Source organism: Meleagris gallopavo, chromosome 7 (genome assembly GCF_905368555.1).
Source record: "Meleagris gallopavo chromosome 7, MGAL_WU_HG_1.1, whole genome shotgun sequence".
In the NCBI taxonomy this organism is placed as follows: domain Eukaryota; kingdom Metazoa; phylum Chordata; class Aves; order Galliformes; family Phasianidae; genus Meleagris; species Meleagris gallopavo.
Genome location: NC_139410.1, coordinates 19,474,993 through 19,494,110, shown reverse-complemented (window position 1 = coordinate 19,494,110; position 19,118 = coordinate 19,474,993). Strand labels below are relative to the sequence as shown.

The 19,118-nt window shown below is 38.2% G+C and overlaps 1 protein-coding gene across 3 annotated transcripts in view; it reads right to left on the bottom strand.

Annotated features, from left to right (window-relative positions):
• The window catches only part of COBLL1 (cordon-bleu WH2 repeat protein like 1), a 77,845-nt gene that overhangs the window by 53,773 nt on the left and 4,954 nt on the right, over positions 1–19,118 (bottom strand). The gene's annotated exons all lie outside the window — the stretch shown is intronic.

Sequence of the window (19,118 nt, the reverse complement as noted above, 5' to 3'; positions counted from 1 at the left end):
CATGGATTATCTCAATCTTTGGAGCTCATATGCTAATCAGGTGATAAATTACATTAAATATACGCACAAAGTTTGTGATGCAAGTTCCACATAATTCCTTAAAGTTAAGTAAGAATGAAATGATGGAAAAATAATACCTAGCTGTACTGGGATCTGTACTAAAATATGTAAGGAAAAATCCTCCTCCTGTTTAACAATGACAGCAAGTAATTTAGGTAAGAGTTTGTTTTACAGGAGCTTACGCTGGTGTACAGAAGGATGCTCATTCCAAAGGGATAAGCAGCTGTGTGAGCAGCCAAAACTCATGATAGCAAATATGGCACATTGGGAAAGAACATGCCCCAGGTTCACTGCTATGTGTAAGACAGGAATGAGGAAGAAAAGCAGTGTTGTCTCTTACTTAATATGCACACACACAAACTCATTGATTCAGATAAGTACATATCTTACACGTATACGTATCAGTATCACTGTCAACTTAACTGGGAGTATACTGTACCAACCCCTGCAATGGGAAGCAAAGCATGCCTGGAGATTCTCATCCACACTTAAAAGAAGATATTTCAAAATCAACAAAAAGAGTTGAAAATGCTTCCAATATACAGCTGAATTCTAGACACAGCACAAACAATATGGTAACCTCAACAAATTACTTGAACACATCTCTAAGGAGTTTGAAGGTAACAGGTTAGCATCTTTAAAGGCTTACGTTTGATTTTGCCTACTTGATATCATAATTTTAGGGCAATATTCTGAAGAAGTGCAAGTGCTGCCATCATATTTGAGCTTTATTACACATGTAAAATATTAGCAAATAATTTTTTGTAAGCTTGCACTATTATCCTGTCAAGAGTAAACATAGAAAAAAAAGTATTCTGCAAGCTTAAGTGGCACTGGCACAGAGCTCACACTTTACCATACACCCTCCTAGTATGTTGCTACGTCCACCTGAATGCAGAAGCCTTCCTCGTGCTACCTCAGCAAGAGCTCACAGATGCTACGAAGCTGTGACTAGACAAGCCAGCTATTGCAGAGGTGTGCACATGGGTGTACAGCTTATCGCAGCACTGTGCTGCCTGTCTCATCTGTGCAGCTGTGCGACACATACACTACACCAAATTCTGCCTGGTGAAACATACCAGGTTCTTATAAACTTTTTACACAGCAGGGCCATCAGCTCAATTTTTTGCCTACTCGGAAAAGATTTTTAAAAGAGAAAGTAAGTAATCAAACACATCACTTCTTAAATTAAAACTGTAATCTTTTTCTGGTTCAGGGAATGCAGTGAGATTTTTTTGCTAGCCAAAATTTCTAATGCAGAAGGGATTCAAGCTGAGACCTGCAATACACAAGAAGGCATGTGCATGTGTACCTTTCAGTATTCTGGTTTACGTTTTAGGAAAGGGTAATCAGAATCGTCCATGACTTACATTTGAGTCATACAAGAAACATTCACTGAATAAAGAACAAGACTTTATGTACAAAGAAGTTGTTCTCATATTGCAACTTTCTGTGACCTGAGTGAATTTTTCAGTACCTTCTGCAATAACTACCTCAAATCACAGACTCTCTACCTTACACAACCCACTACTGCAGAAACCTGTGCGGCACAAAGAGCAAACAAGCTTCCTAAATAAAGATGAGGAATCAAAGACCTGCACTGCCTTCCCTCAGGCGCACTTCAAACTTTGGTTGTTATTGCCCAGAAAGTCAGGCTTACAAACAGACACATTCAACCACAAGTATTAAAGATCTCAAAGTAGTTTAAAGAAAATACAGTACAGTTTTAACTGCTTCCCTTCAGATGTTTTGCTTCAGCGAATAAGCATAGAATAGTGAGAACTCCAGCATTCTGCTTACTACACAGTGCATTTATACTAAATGTAAGAAAAATGGAATGGGTTAATGTCAAACAAAGGAACTCTTTCTGCCAATGCTGGAAAAAGAACTGAAATTTCAGTTCTCCTCATTTATAGCTGCAGTGCCACAGAAGCAGCAGCACAATGCAGAAGTATGGGCTGCAGCACCAGCTCCTTCCACCTCCGGCTTTAAGACTGTACAAGAACTCTGGCCCCACATTCATGTTTCTCTGTCCTCACTTCCTAAGAAAAACATACAACTCAGAAGAAACTTAGCTTTCCAGAAGAAACCAACTGCCGTAACAAGGACAAATTTGAAGATAAGTGTTGCTTATCAGAGAATGCGTGCACACATTAGATATACAGCTTAGTACTTACCTATAGCACTTTCCTGCTAAGGAAGCTGTGCTGAAGGCACTGAAGCCCAGCAACAGGCTGGCAGGCAGGGAGACTCTGCCAGCCAAGGCTGGGTTTGCACTCAGCCCCACGCCCCCACAGAACCAGGTGGGCAGTGAGTACTCAATAAAGGGGAGGAAACTGGCAGCCACATCAGGCCTGGGCAATACGAAATAATACAGAAAGCCCCAGAGAACTAAAGGGCAGGACAATAAAAGCCTCAGATGGTATCCCAGTGTATGGTTACCATAGCTCATTTCATTAAAAAAGCTACTTTTGTATCAAGAAAAATACTGAAAGCACATTCAAAGCATTGCAATAGCAATTCTTACAGAATAATGGCAATAGTTTTTAACACTCAAAGTTTGGGTGAGCAGCTGTGCTTGCACAGCCAGCTGCAGGTCAGCTCCTGTGTCCAGAGACAGGCAGTGGGACACAATGCTGCACCTGCAGAACTGCTGCTGCATCGAGGGCAGTGCTGACACTGATGCATAAAAGTGACAAACCAACCTGGTTCCTGCCATGCCTGACAGGCTGAGTGACACACAGGGAAACGCAGGGAAAACCCTGCCTTTCAACTTCAAATTCTGATAAGACAAAACTGGCTATGAGGAATAAAACTGGTTCTTCTCTGTAAGGCAGGCTAGGCAGGTAAAGCACTGAGAAGTTCCTTCTCAAATGCTTGCCTGATGTGAAACACCCTCAGCCTTGCACTGAAAATCATAGTGTTTAACCTGCAGGTACTTATCCTTGCTAAGATTTGGACCCCTGAAAATGCTGTAAGACAAAGTACAGCCATTGATCATGGCATCACTGCTCTTAAGTAGAAAGTTCTCTCTCATTCTCCAGCTAAAGTCCATAGAATCCATAAAGTCTATCAAGGCCACAGAGGTCCTGAATGCAAAATATGAGGGCTTCTCCAAAGTAGCGCCTCCTATTTTATCACGTTGGACTGCAGCCTCAGGGGCAGATGTTAGTGGTATGGCAATACAGGCCAAATCTTCCCACCAACATTTGGTTCCATGTTGTTACCACGTGACAGATGACAGCAGCAGGGCAGTCTAACACAACAGCATATGACATGGAAGTGCAAACGAAACAAAGGTGCAGAATTGAATTCCTTCATGCAGGAAAAAATGGCATCCACAGACATTCATTGACAATTGCTGAGTGTTTATGGAGACCCAGCAGTAGATATGAGTACAGTGAGGCAGTGAGTGCTGCACTTCAGCAGCGATGGCAGCAACAGTGGGTGACCTCTGCTGGTGCAGATTCTTACAAGCACAGCTTGCAGGCTCTTGTTCATCACTGGCAAAAGTGCACAAATAATGATGGTGATTATGTTGAAAAATAGTATCTCGTAACTGAGAATTTGCTCTAACAGATACTATTACGTATTTCCGTGGAAACAACAGGTACACAGGAAGTATTACTTTCAGAGGGACCTACGTAAGAAGCCTAGACAAGTGAGTTATAAGAAGGAACTGTCTTCCCCCACAGCTGACTACATATCTGAAGCATATGCATATGTTGCGCTGACAAAATATAGAACAGGAAAGACCATTTAACATGCTCCTAAGTTATAGCTGTGAAAGGATGCACTTCTTTTCCTTTCCTGCTCCAGTTTGATCTTTCCTTTCCAACAACCAAAACAAGCACTGCTTGTTGATTTAATGCAGCAGATGAATGAACTGCCCAGAAATCCTCCTTCTATTCTTTCCCCTAGGCGAGTTCAGAAGGGACACATCGCTGCTGCCTCACACAAGTCATGCCAGGAGCGCGCTGCGTGCTCCCAACTGGAGCAGGTCTGCGGCCAGCAGGACAAGCATTGCAGCACTTCTATAAACCCTTCTCATGGTGGATGAGCAGAAACTTTTTTTTTTGGTTAGTTTCAGAGAAGCCATGACAGAAAAAGCCACAGGGTGGCACTGCAGGTAGGCTCTGTTTTGAAATGGTTTTTGTGGTTTTTTTTTTCATTTGTTTTTTTAGTTTTCCAAGCAAACTGGTACATATCTTATTTCATCTGTATGAACGAGTAAGCTGATTTGTCAGTATTTTTTCTTTATATTGTTCAGCTATCCCTAGCACATAAATCATATCTTAAAAGAGACAGTCTACTGCAAAGATACCACGGTATATTATAAATGTATTAAATGGTATTTCAGAGCATAAAACAAAAACAATGACATTCTAAAGACACTCTAAGAATTGGCAAGCATTTTTGATTTACTAGTTCATCTTAAATAACTAACAAATTTTCACAAAGCACATGCACTTTCATACAGAAGTTATAACAGTCTCTTCAAATCTTGTCTTTTAAATCAATATTGAAATTGCAAAAATCTTTGAAGAGTTCTCTCTGAAGCATTAGGTAGGACAGCGTTGCCTTCTGAGAAAGTGAATAAAAATCTATGAAAAGAGGTCTTAACACTGCATTCATTACTATCACTTCCTTTTAAGACACTTTTCTTCTTACGTATAAAGGAATCAAAAACCATTTAATGCAAAATATAAGACGTAGGAGAGCAGTATTACAAAGCTGGACTTACAAGTCTATTTTTTCTGCTGTGTTGTTTTTCCTTCCCCAATTTCAAACTCCTGCCATTTCAGTTAAAAGCCAAAACCAGTTGGTTACAAGGAAAGCTATTTCTGTTCATGTAGTGAATAAACTGATATTCAAGGGAGATTTGGAGGTCAGCCAGGATTGCAGTAGTTTCTTTCCATTTTTAAACAAAAGGCTTCTTCAAATTATAAACCTGATATTCCTGTAGATTCAAAGCTAACAGATAGCGTAAGACCATGCACTACCATATGAGTCACCTGAAGACCTACACCATTTTAAGTTCTCAGTTTTAGAGCATTATCAGCAACAATTAGTATTCATTGTCAGTGCTTCTAGTAATAATAATAAAAAGTTGTACTTCAGCTCAGTTACATTATTTCAGGAACTAGAATGCAATTCATCTGTTGTCATTTTTCTTATCCCAGAGGGCAAGAATTCTGGAGAGAAAAAAAAAATAGTTATTCCCTTGGACAGAAACTGAGGAGAGAATTGGTAAGTATTTCAACTGCCAGTAGCAATATGCCATTCTTTCTGCTACAAGCTTGCTCCTCACATTTCTTAAACCATTTGTATATGGAGATTCTATCGCTGTTAGATAGCATAGCATTAATTTATTGGCACAGAAATGTGTCACCATACCAGTGACTTCAGTGGGACCCAAATAAAAATAATCTCCTGCCTTACCCATTGTGTTATGTAATAGCATTGATTTTCAAAGTTATATAAATTTTATTCAAGCACATTATTTACCCATTGTGGTGACACATACACTAAAGCATTCTACATTTTGACCAACTTTAGGCCAGTTGGGTTTGTGATGAAATGCCTGTCTACACAAAAGAAAAAAAAAAAAAAAGAAATCAAGTATTTCAATTTTATCTCACAAAAATCAATTACTAAAGACAGAATTCAGCCACTCCTGTCTCATCCACACTAGAAAAAAAATCTGTTTTTATATCTCAGTTATCCAAAGTTGGAGTACCTCATATGAATTTATTTATGCAGATGCCTAAGAAGTTCTGTATGTTTTCAACAGTCTAGAACAAAAGAATTTATTCAAGAACAAAAAGAATAAAATTCAAATAGTTGCATAGTTTTTGTCACTGTAACACAAAGCGTTTATGTCCAACTCTTAACAAAGAGCTGCTTTATCACACAGAACTTCACACTTTTACTCAAAAGCGCAATCAGTACGTAGCCCAAATTTGTATACAACCCACAGGAATTTAGATATATGAAAACATATTTTACAAAGCAAAACAAAACCCACACACAACTGTTCCCATCCAGCACTGAGACGCTTGCATTCCCATGGAAAGTCAGCAGTGAGAAGAGCACAGCCACATATTCCTTTGAGGCCATGCACAACTGAACCACTGGACAACGAACAAGTTCTGGTCCCCCACCACTAGTACAGACACACAGATCACGGGAACTCATTTTCTCTGGGTCACTTGGCTACACAGCTGTGTGTGTCATTTGTTTTCAGACCAAAAATATCTTCCTTTAGGAGAACCACAGATTACTGCAAGATTAAAAAAAGACAAAAATATTTGTATTACTATGTGTGGTATGGCTGACAGTTAAGCTAAAAACATTCAAAGCTACTATTTCACTGAACGGTGCAGGACCACGAATTCTGCAAAATTAAAAACAGTTCAAAGATATGACTATTATTAACAGATCACCCTCAGGAAGAGTCCAAGAACTATGCTGCAGAAGCCCCATAACACGTTGACAATTTTATCTGTCTTCTTGCTGACAAATGACTAAAGTTTGTGTTACCGTTTCACATTTTTTCTAGGGTGAATAAATTTATTCTATCATCTACTCAAAAGAGAGATGAATAACAGCTATCAAGATTATGTAACAGATCAAGAACCTATTTCCATTCCTGGATTTCTACTGTCACCAGTTTTAAAATATAGCCTGCGTACGTAAAAACCTAGGGAGTCAACATGCATGAAAAAACAGATGTAGTCATGTAACTGCAACTATGAGAATACACAAGTGGTTTTGTGTTGAAAGTGATGGGACAGCCACAAATTATGTTTGTTAGACGAAGTTAATCTAGTACTGATTCAGACATACAGATTGGGATCAGAAAAATAAACTGCAGCTTTTTTGTCACTTAAGATATGTAGAGAGGCTAAAACAAGCTGTGAGAAACTGCTAGGAGACTCCTGAAGTCACCTGTTAAATTAAGGCTATGGTTCATAGACACAGAAGCAGACTACGATTCTCAATTGCTCTGTCTTCATTCCCCTCCTCTAAGGTTTATCACATTCTCACCATCTTCTGTATCTAAGGATCACAATTGGCTACTAAACCTTACTGGTTCTAACTCCTAATCATGCTGTGAACTGCTAGACCATGCCTCTGAGCTATTCAGTGCACACCAATGGCCTGGCTGAATTTATTTTCTAAAAAACAAAAATAAAAGAAAGTAATTCATTAACATAACACACTTCATGCCAGTCCTCTACTTCTGTGTGTGTAGTCACATGTTTTCTCAAGCTCAACATCACATTTAAGCTCATAATACTATTTTCTGCCTGTTTGGAGATGTGGAACAACAGGGTTGAACAAGGATACATCTGTCACAGAAACACTGCAGTCTGTGCCAAACATTTTTTAGACTATACATTTAAGTGCAATTCAGCAGTCTTTAAAAATGTATCATTACCTTTCTGAGGTCACATGTGGCTAATGAGTATTCCAGGTGGCTATCATAGGAGCATAACAATGATCCTTTCATCTGCAAAACTTACATATATGTCACAAGCAAGCAAGATGGATTCGTGGATAGGTTAATTAATAGATAGGTTCTTTCAGCACAATGCAACACAATTCCTTTTATTCACCCATATTAAGACTTGCTATCATTACATCTGGTCCTCTTATGAGAATAATTTAGGATTAATCTGAACTAGCAGCAGGGCAGTCAGGTCTTAAGATGTGCTGTGGAACTTGTTTATGACACTAGCCTAAAGTTAAAGTATATAAAAAAGATGTAACACTCAGAACAATAGAAACTGAAACAAGCTGGCAATTGTCCAAGGCAGAACAGACCCTTCCAATACTTTGGAAAGAGTATATACAAGACTCAGTTGTCAATACATCCAGCAACAGACCTCGGGGCCCCATCATGTTTTACCATGTAGATCTCTCTGAAAAATCTGAACATTTTATAGCTAAATTCTGAAAGTCTCCTTTTTGGATGTTCAGGGGATATAAATCACCTTCCTGTTTTGGAAATCTCTTTTCAAATATGACAGTACTATGTTTGAATCAGATATTACCAATTCTTTTGCTTTGTTTTACAAAAAAAAAAAAAAATTGTAACATACTACAACATGAAGAGACAAACAAAACAGATCTCAGAGTTATCACCTTTATTTCACTGGATTTGGTGTACATAACCTCAGTGCCTGTGCCTCTTCTACAGTATTTTAAAATAAAACTTTTGAGATTCACCATACATAACCTGCATTTCAAATACCTATCCTGCATCCATTATCCTTCTGCTACTATATGTTTTGGGACAGGGGTTTGCACTGACGAAGCCATAAACTGTTATTTAATGTCAGAACAGGATATACAGTTTGAAAAGAATTAATTAGTGGGGGGGAGGTGGGCGGGGAGAAGGACTAATTTAATGCTACACTCTAAAAGAGATGAAAATGTTCTTTGTGGAACATTGTTGGACTAGTGCAATAATGGCTGCCACGCTCAAAAACAAACAAAAAAACCAACAAACACTTGGGATCCAAATTTTCCAAATTTAAAACAAAACAAATCAGTTAAATTGAAGAGAATGTCCACTACAGCTTTAAATTAGAAGAGTGACTTGTGAAATCGGGAACTAAAATAAATACAAAAACTTAAAACTATCAACAAAGACTTCCTACCCTGCACCCCCCAACAATTCACAGTATGCATCTTTTACAACAAACCACCTGTGACACCATGTGCACACTGCAGCATAAGAACATGAGTGCATGCAAAACCAACTGACTCATAATCAGACACAATGTTCATGCACAGATTACTAAATGTATCAATGCTGTGGGACCATGAAATAACTTCTGCAAGTTTCCTTTACTATTTAGCAAACGATACCCAGAGAAAATTCCTGTCCTTAAAGACTTTCAGAATGTGATTGAATAAGGTCCTGATCATCTTAACATTCTTCTTTGAGCCACAGCTGACATGAGGTGACCCCACACAGCTCCCTCTAACCTAACTCCTGACTCTGTAACGCTACACTCATAAAAACAGGCTCTATAACCCATGCCTTCTGCTATCCACAGCTCAGCTAACCACTGATTAATTTGTTCCAAATAAAGGAGAAAACAATTTGCATTTGCTGAAAACAGAAAAAGACATTACAGCTAAATTCTTGAATCCTGAGTAAGTCTACTAATCTAGATCAGTGCTTGCAGCATTTTTTAATTTGTAGATTCCTAAAAAGGTCTTTCAATCAGCAGTGCAAATGCTAGCTTTGCAACCAATACAAACCAGTGGAATAGGCATGTTCTCTAGTCGTTTTATAAAAGCTCATGGGCCACAAGCCGGTTCGGAAGCTGCTGACATAACCTCACGGCACAGTAAGGATAATAAAATCATTCATTCTACTTTCAGCCTTTTCAGACAAGCAGCAATGCCTACTTATTAAGGGGGGGTGGGCATGTTTTATGAATTTTAGTTATTTGACTGATGTCCAAGCTCCTTGGAGCACAGACTTTCACTTTTTGTACTTAAAGATTTCACCTAAATACCAGAAGATTTTCACTGCAGCTAAGTGCAAGTGAGGAATCAGAAGCTTGTGTTTTATTCAGCAAACAAGTTTCAAATTTCCCAAAAGTGCTACGTAGGATGTATCATACTTACTGCTACTCTCCTCTGCTTATGAAGCAAAAGCTGAAAAGCCACTTGAGCAATCCCTTGCACTTCCTACTATCTCAGTATTGCACAAACTGCAGCAAGTGTCCTTACACCAGTAGACCACTTGGAAACAGAAGCTGGGGTTTATCAATCAGGACTACGAACTGCAAACATACAGTGCAAATATTCCACATTAAATGCAATTAGCCAAAACAGGTCAGATGAAAATGGCACAGGCCAGGGTTAGCATAACTTCCATAAAATAAATCTTAACTTTTTCTGAGGACAAAGCTAACATTTACCAAGCGAAACTAGAAACAAGTGAAACCTGACCATTTTAATTAAAAGCCTTTGACAAAGCACCAGAAATGTGATGAAAAACATGCTCCTTACATTGTTTTTTTAAAATCTTTATTTATTTTTATTACTATTACTAAGGCTCTTCACAAGTGAAAACGGAAGCTTGATTAGTGAAAGAATTCATCAGAATTTATCAGCTTCCAGTACTAAATTCCTGCTTGATTTAATTCCCAGGATATCAGTTATTTTTCTGTTAATTGTAAGGTCAGAGAGGACCATATTTAAGCAATAAACAGCAGGAACTAAACAAACAGAAGACCGGATCTGTAATTGAAATGTGTTTCCTGGAGGAAAGGAGTAAATCAGTGCAGATAATGTACTACAGAAGAAAGGGAAAAAAAGCAAAAAGTCACATGTTCCAAAACAATCTGTTGAAAAAACTGCTTACTAGAACATAAGTAGCTCTACAAAATTAGTAGCCTATTAAGGAATTTACATATTTAGCAAGGTTTAAATTACTAATCAAAAGCAATAGCTATTTGCTTTGTGGATGAAGAGTTGTAGTACTTGTAACACGCATGTACACACCTGAAGTTACAAAACAACCTGAACAGCCACTTCTATCTGTGCAAGTGCACACCTGAGACAAGAACTCCAGAACACAACCTCATTCAATAGCCAGTTTAAAAAAAATAATTCTAATAGTACAGTAAAGAGGCATTCAGAGTACTAGAACAGTTCAAATAATTCTTAACGCTTTTGAAATCCACCAGTTATAAGATCACATCAGTGGTATTTCATGGCACGTCTCCTGATAGCAGGTTTCTAGCCTGTGGATGAGCTAAAAACTGTATATATTTTCAAAAAATCACTGGTCTATCCTAAATCACTGCTCATCCTCATTTGATCATTGAAATATTAAGGTTGGAAAAGACCAGCGAGATCATCTAGTCCAACTGTCAGCCTATCACCACCATGTCCACTAAAACACCTCCCCAAGTGCCATATGTATATGGCACTCTTGAAAACCTCCAGGGACGGTACCTCACTGCCTCCCTTGGCAGCTCGTTCCAATACTTCACCACACTTTTTGATTAGAAATTTTTCCAAATATTCAACATGAGCCTCCCCTGGCACAACTTAAGGCCACTACCTCTTGTTACCACAGTTACCTGGGAAAAAGAAGCCAGCCCTCACCTCACTAACACCTCCTTTTAGGCAGTTGTGGAGAGCAACAAAGTCTCCGTTAAGCCTTCTCTTCCACATACTGACTAATCCTAGTTCCCTCAGCTGCTCCTCCTAAAACGTGTTCCAAGTGGTTGATAAACCCCCCCGCTAAAGACACCAAGACATCTAATAACTGACCAACAAACATTTTCAAATAAATTAATTTTTAACCCAAGAAAAGGTTGTCCCTCCACAAGTTAGGCACAAGTAACTGAAAAAAAAAAACATCATCTCTATACTCAGCCAATTCCAGATGACAGAGCAGAGTAACACAGCTGGAACTGGCAGGACTTAACAGGCACCAGGGACACAATCCACATCCCCCTTACTAAACCACCCTTGACCTGAATATGGAAAAGAAATTTTCTATTTCTATAATCTAAGGAGCCATAAAGAGATAAAAATAACCACTTTGTTTGTCCTATTGAATAGGGGATTAAAATAACTGGCAACGTTTTAAGTCCTGCACCAGAGGTGGATTCACCAGGTCACAATTGGAAAAGGAGAACTGCCAGGCCTTGATAAGCATGGCAATTACAATTCTTTTATATACAGAACCACTCCAAGGGAGAGCAGCTTCCTTACACAGCAATAACAGCATATCCTTTGATTTATACAGTAGTCCTCCAGCAATACAACCAACATCCTGTTTTCATCTTAGAGTACAGCTGGGTAGGTTGCCTACAGGCTTTATTTATCAGAGCTCCTCTAACCAAGTCCATTCTCATCATGAGAAACAGCACCATCCAGTTTAGCAAGCATTTCTTATCTTCCCAGCTCTTTTCTTCTAAAAATTCCGATGTGGTATCTACATTTATGTACTACATCGATCTGATATAACGAGAGCTTTGAAATAACATGATTCACATTTGTAAACTAAAGTAAAAATGCTCTCCCCACCTGGAAAGTCATGTAAAAACACCCAAGAAAATTCAGAGGAAAAGGAGTTTCAAAGGAAAGATCAGAAATACTGATTGAATGACCTAAGCTGTAAGATCTCATAAAGCCCTTAAAGCACAGATTCCCAAGATCTGAAATTATTTTTGTGAATCCTCCCCAAATTTAGAAATTTTCTCCAAATAACAGAGAATCTCAGTAAAACGCCTAAAAAACATAAGATTTTTATTAGATATCTCTCTGACTACTTTAAATATTTAATAGTTCTGCATCCTGTGTTACCACAAGTCAGAATTCTGTCACAGAATCACTTTTCCACTGTTACCCATGAAGGAACTAGCCAAGAAGCATTTTGTATATGATTTACACTCATACTCTGTGCCCATGCAATAACTCATGAACATTCCACTTGCATGCTGTCATCTTTTAGAAATAGAAGTATTCAGAGTGCTTAACTGTTAACTAGTACACTTGCTCAAAACAGTTTTAGTTTTTTACTTGTTGAATGTGATTCACAAAAATCTAATAAAACAAGGAACGCGTTTCTAGTTATAACTAGAACTTTTTTTTTACTGATTTACATTCAAACAAAAGGTAAGCAGCATACCTGCAGAGCATCAGTGAAAGCACAAATGCTATTACCTTTATCAATACAGGGCAAGGTTCTCATTCAGAAAGTAATAACCCTGATTCAAGTGAACTAGAGAACTTAGAACCTGTTTGCACTAATCAAAAAAAGGGGCTGGTGTGGGGATAAACAGACAGACAGAAGTACTACCAACATAGCTACAGCAGTAGAAACTTCAGTGTCCAGAAGGTGTGTAGATCTGAACACTACCTACCCCATAGCTTCTGCTACTGTCCTTAATAGTATAAGTTAGACCAGGGACAAGCTGCAGGTAATTCATTTGCTAAGATATCTCTGAGACTTGTCCCAGTTCCCTCAAATTTACTACAGTAAATCAATGCTTCAGAGTCTGATCAAAAGGAATGTGAGTCTTGTTTTAAGATGCTGAAAAAGAGCTGCTCACTCTACGAACTAGAACTCCATGTGCCAGTGGCCCCAAACCCATTGACCTCTCCCAGCGGCCATGTTTTCTCTCCCAATAACAAGGGTTGAGTTTCAAACACCACTCAAAGACATCTGTAGAAACAGCTCTAGCTTCCTATTATGCAAGAATTCCAGGTTGCTTCAGAACAACAACCAGATAGCTATTAGCCACACCTAAAACAAAAACAGTCACAATTTTTTGCCTTTTTTTTTCTTTTTTTAATACACAGATTTGAGGTCACTGTCATACTGCAGCTACTGTAAAGAAGAAAACCTCTCTTTGGGGCCAGAACTTCAAAGCTCACCCTTCAAAAATATCATCAAATTAAAAAGAATATCCTGAGATGAACACAGGCAAGGGAAAAGAACTGAAAGCAATAAAAACCTTGCCAAACTTTAAAAAAAAGGCTTGTGTAATCATAAAAAAGCTGGTTGCCAATATCTAAGCAAAGAAAAAGACTTAAAGAATCTACAACAAACTTAATACTCCACCAGCTCAAGAGCAGCAGTAAATCTGCACAGCTCAGAACAAGACACAAACTTTTTCCCACCTAGGTCATCCATATAAGACACAGTAAGGTATTCGACTACTATCAAAAGAGTTAAGAAAAGTCCTTAGCCTGTAACAGATCTCTGAATCCTTAGAGTTGGAAGGAACATCTGAAGGCCATCCAGTCCAACTCCCCTGAAACGAACAGGGAGCAATCAGTCTCTCATAAAGAGCCATAAAACCATTCCTTTCTTGTTGTAATTTAAATGTTTAACTCAAAACATTTATCAATCAAAGCCACAGATGAATGCAGTGAAGATATGACTTACTGGTATAGCCCCGTTAGTTTAAGGATGTGATTCACATCTGCTGACATCTCATGTTACTGTCAGAAGGGTGGAGCTTAAGGACTGAATTTTTACAATTTCTGCTAAAGTTTTGACACGTTTCAGCTCTCCCTTCCAATCCTTAGTAAAGTATCTTTGCAAACTAACTGGAGCTCTTTCTACTGCATTGAGCATGTATTCACATGATTCCACAGACTGACTAAAGGCAACTTAGCGTACAACCAAGATGTGAATCTTGATCTGACAGGAGGTGGGAAAGGCCAGTAACTGTAGAGTTGTCCAAATCTCGTTGGTTTTTATTGTATTTTTATGTGACTTCTAAAAACTCAACATTGTTTTTTCTAATCTTGGATTGCTTGTTTACATATAAGAGAGGAATTCTTTAGATATTCAACTATTCTTCTTTCCTGAGACTGGTGTTGGCACCTACACAGTACACTTCTCAGTTAATTAGGGTAGGATTTTTGAAGGGTATTTCCATCTGAAGTTCTTCCAAGAAGCTCTGACAAGCAGTTTACAAAATAAATAATTCACTGGGCACTTCATTTCTTACTACAGATTTGTGCACCATGAGCAGGAAGAGGCAGCATCAGCTGGTCAAAGGACAGATTTAATTCAGGAAATGCAAAAGTTACACAGTCAGGGTATCTGCTATGAAAGGCCCACTAGGCCTGTAGGCACACATCTGATGAACAAGGCCAGCAGTTAACAGTCACTAACCTGCAAGGGAATGGCACAGCTGAATTCACACAGGGCTGCAACAGGTTGAAGGCTCTCATTAGCAGTCCAAAACCTGAACCAGGTCTGAACTCCAGATACCAGAGGGAGTAATAGTGATGTCCCTCACCCTCAAGTTTAAAATATCAAGCATATCCAACTTAAAGGGCAAGTTAATCTATAACCAGTCCTCACAGCATGCCATCCTCTGACAAAGGCAGGATCAGCGCAGCAGGCTGGGTTTTACCCACAAAGGTGAAGATTTTAAGGGAGTTTTGAGATTGCAACATGCCAATCCAGCTGTCCCCACAAGGAGGACAAGCCACACAACAGCAGTGACCACAACCTGACAATTAAAACATCTTAAAAAAAAAAAAAGTCAATTAGATGAAGTAACATTGGAAGTATTAGTCATTACCTTTTGTCTTCACATTATGTAACTGTAAACATAAAGCAGAACTTATTTTCATATTTCTTTTAGAAGACTTCCTAGCTTCAGCTCCTGATTACACCCTATACAAGTAAATAAGCCCATAAAATGGTTATGATCTCCTCTGCTTACTCTAGATTTTTACAGGCCTGCATTTCATTTTTAACTATCAAAATACAAATAACCACTGCCAACATGATTATAGCAGTCTTACAAGGTTAAATCAGTAACAGAATCATGACCAAGTTTCTCAAATAAGAAGTTCCTTACTACAGTAAACATACAGAAATGTGGTTTTTTTTTGTTTGCCTTCTTTTTAACGTGACCTCATGTCTTATAGAAATGCTTTAAACAAGGAGAAGTAGAATGTATTTTGTCTCAAATGAAATTTCAAGCTTTAGCACTAAGCATGTTAATCACTAACATCCAAACTCTATATACAAACAACAGAAGCTTGAAAACAAATAGTTTTTTCTTGCCCTAATGCTTTCGTTAATTCATACAGAACAGTTTGTGGTGTTATAAACTAAACTGGAGCCACAATTGCAGTCATACTTTATTTCTCTCAAAGCTGAGATCTAAAGATATACCTGATTATCTTCTGGAGCTCACAGACGTTGTACTAGCGTGACATTTTTAACTCCTCTGAAGAGGGGGCACAGCTCCCATAGACATGCCATGGATCTTGCCACAAAATTGCTCAAGTTACCAAATGTTTCGTGTTTTTTTGTTTTGTGTTTTTTTGTTCGTTTTCATACTCCATCTTTCATCAATACTTGTACAAAATACTGGTTGGTTGGCATTGCATAGGATGAAATTACAGCATTTACACCCTATGTCACTATTTCCAAACATTCTCAGTTCTACAATAAAAACTGATTCTGGTTTTAAGTGCCAGCAAGCAAATTTAAAAAGCAAACAAGAACAATAACAAAGTACCTTGCAAACCCATTGGCTAGCAGGTTTTATGTATGGGAACTACTGAACCCAGAAAAATTTTTCTGTGAATACAAGCAGGGATGGAAAAAAGAAGAAAAGAACAATAACAAGAAAACCATTCTATAAGCGGTATCTTAAAGACCACCACCAGGAAAAAGAAAAAAAAAAAACACAACAATTTATTTGTCTGAATATTTCTAAAAGTATTGAGATGAAGTCATTTAATAGCGTAAAAGTTTCATTTAACTTTCACAGTTCATTGCACTTCCGTCCTCTCCTTTTATTCATTTGAAATTTATAGATGAAGAGGCATTACAGCAGTGTATTTTGGGAGGAAGACTGGAAAGTTTGTAAGTGTTTGGGCAGCAGAAATATGAGAACAGTCAAAAAAAGATGCTTAGAATCAAGACAGATTCCAGCAGTTCAGACAATGATGTCAGATCCTTATTACTTTTCCAAAATACGCTGCTTCAGATTCTCTCCATCTCCCTTGCCATTAACAATCAGCTCTGAAAGACTGCTTTTAGAACACTGATTTTCCACACCTTCTGGATTTTTCACCTTGCTTTTCTATGGAAGGGAACAAGCATTACCTTGTGTGTTGAGACTATCTTCACTATACCAAGGGGGAGGCAAGCAGGGGAGATATGATTGCTCTCCTTCAGTGCAGAGCAAAAAAACGAAAGTTATTTTAATTACAAAATCCTCTGATTACTGTACATATCATTTGGAAGAAAATATTTTCTCTACTCCTCCTTCTTCCCCCAAAACAGGAAAAAAAACACCAAAAACAAACAAAAAAGACAACAACTTAAGGAGTTGCAGGAATACAGATATACCTCCCAAGTAAAAAATGCTTTCAACACTGTTGTCACAAGATCTCGTAATCAGACAGCTCAGCAGATTATCTTCTACCTGCACTATAGCATCCAACTGTTCTGCCCTCTAGTTTGGCAGCAAACACGGGACTAGGTTCTACAAAAGTCAAGAGCAATGCAATGATACTTAAATACTTGACAACATTCCAAATGACAAGAACTCAACTTATTGTATTTTTCCCTACTGTACTTCTAATTATCTCATTACCTACACATTGAAAATATCTACACATTAATAACTTGCAAGCAAGCATGTCACCCTTTCGGAACAAGCCCTCTGATGCTATATGAGCCAAAGCAGTTAACAGCCCACAGGACCATAGTACAACATCCATGTACAGTTCAACCAGATTCCGCAGCAGATCATCACCTGACGAAGAACAGCACGCTGCCATGCTTGGAGAGGTCTAGGGAAAGTACACGATCAAACTGGTGAGAGCCCAATATCAGTATTTAACTATAGAACCTTATAGGAACAGCTGAAAGAGATACTGAAGCCTTCCAGTAGATAAAAGCATAAAAATTATCTGCTATACAGCCACATACAGAGCTTCAGTCTTTGGAAGATGATCTATCTAAAGGTCTGAAATGAAAGCAGGTAAAATACCCAAGAGGAGAATTAATGCCCAAGAAATCAAAGCAAATTAAAATAAGATTTTTAAAACCAACAGAGAAATTCTTTTTAGGAATATGAATATGAAAAGGGACTTGATTCTGAAGACAAACACACAAGTTTCTAATTTTGTTATTTTGAAATGGAGTGTTCTTTGGAATTAAGACATCGCTTCAGAATGATAATAGGAGAGATGCAGGGCAAAGAACAAAACGTATGATCATCGCTATTTGAAAGAAAGTCAAACTCACACACAGGAATTATTTACATTATTTGGCAAGCTGGAGAGATTCACTTAGATATATTTAAAATGTATGCATATTTAGATACATAAATTTACACAAAATCAAATTACGTTTTCTAAACCAAACGGTTATACTTCCAGAACAGAGATAAATAACAACGTTCAAATAAATGTGCAGAAACAATTGTTAAAGTACAGCTAAGAAAGTACACTTTGGAAGCTATTTCTTCAATTTAGATCTTTGATGAATTAATGCTCCCAACAACAAAACTGATGCTTTCTCGCAGGAAAAAGCTCATGCCTAGCCAAAAATATTTATGTGTTCTATTTTCTTTAACCAAAAATAGTAATCCTGACAGAATAGTTGACGTATACACAAGCTCCCCAGGGAGACATTTCATTCATAGGTTAGGGACGCATCCTTTATCCACACTCATCTTTTTGATCCTTCACAACCATTGAAAGATGCACAAAAATGGGAGTGCCCTTTCTGAACTTGGTAATCTCCAAGCAAATGAAAAACAAATCCAGGAACTCTTACTTTGGTAAAGATTCCTATGGGATTGCACTTGTAATGCAAAAAAAAAATGTTTCCTTAACTATGAAAAAAATGCACATTTCTATACTTATCCATCACCATGCAGATTTTAAGTTAGAATGCACCTACTTGAACTCCAGGTAGTAAAAGCTTACTCTCATACAAAGAGTTGCACTTTTAATTGTGAGACCATATTTAGGAGAGTATTCAAGTGAAATCTCAAATTTTTAATTGCCTGTTACAAGTCAAAACAGTGTTGTTTTTTCCCCTCCTGAGCTCCCCATTGTCACATGCTGCACAGTTTCCTTTCCATTGTGCTAATGCTGGGCATAGTCACAGAACTCTACAGGAGTTCTAGGAGAAAACATCTCAGCCTCTTGTCATCCTCGAATGCCTTGACGTCAACTCACTGAGTTGCAGAGCAGAGTACAGCAGCAGCAAACGCTCCCTGCAATGAGCAGACCTTTCTCAAGCAGCCTGCAGCCATGTGAGCATGAAGCCAAAGCAGCAGGTCAGCTGCTGGAGAGCTAGGAAGAGCCAGGTGAGAAGGAAGAAAAGACCTGTTTTAACTTGCAAGCAGCCATGAAAAAGAACACTCTGCATTCCTTGCTCTCTTAATGGAGTGGATACAACTCACACTGGCTTGTAAATTTCAAGGGAAAAAAAAATAATAATCATTTAGCCGAGCAGGCGCTAACTAAGAGCTGCTTGGATAATTTGGGATCTGCCACTTTCCAGCATG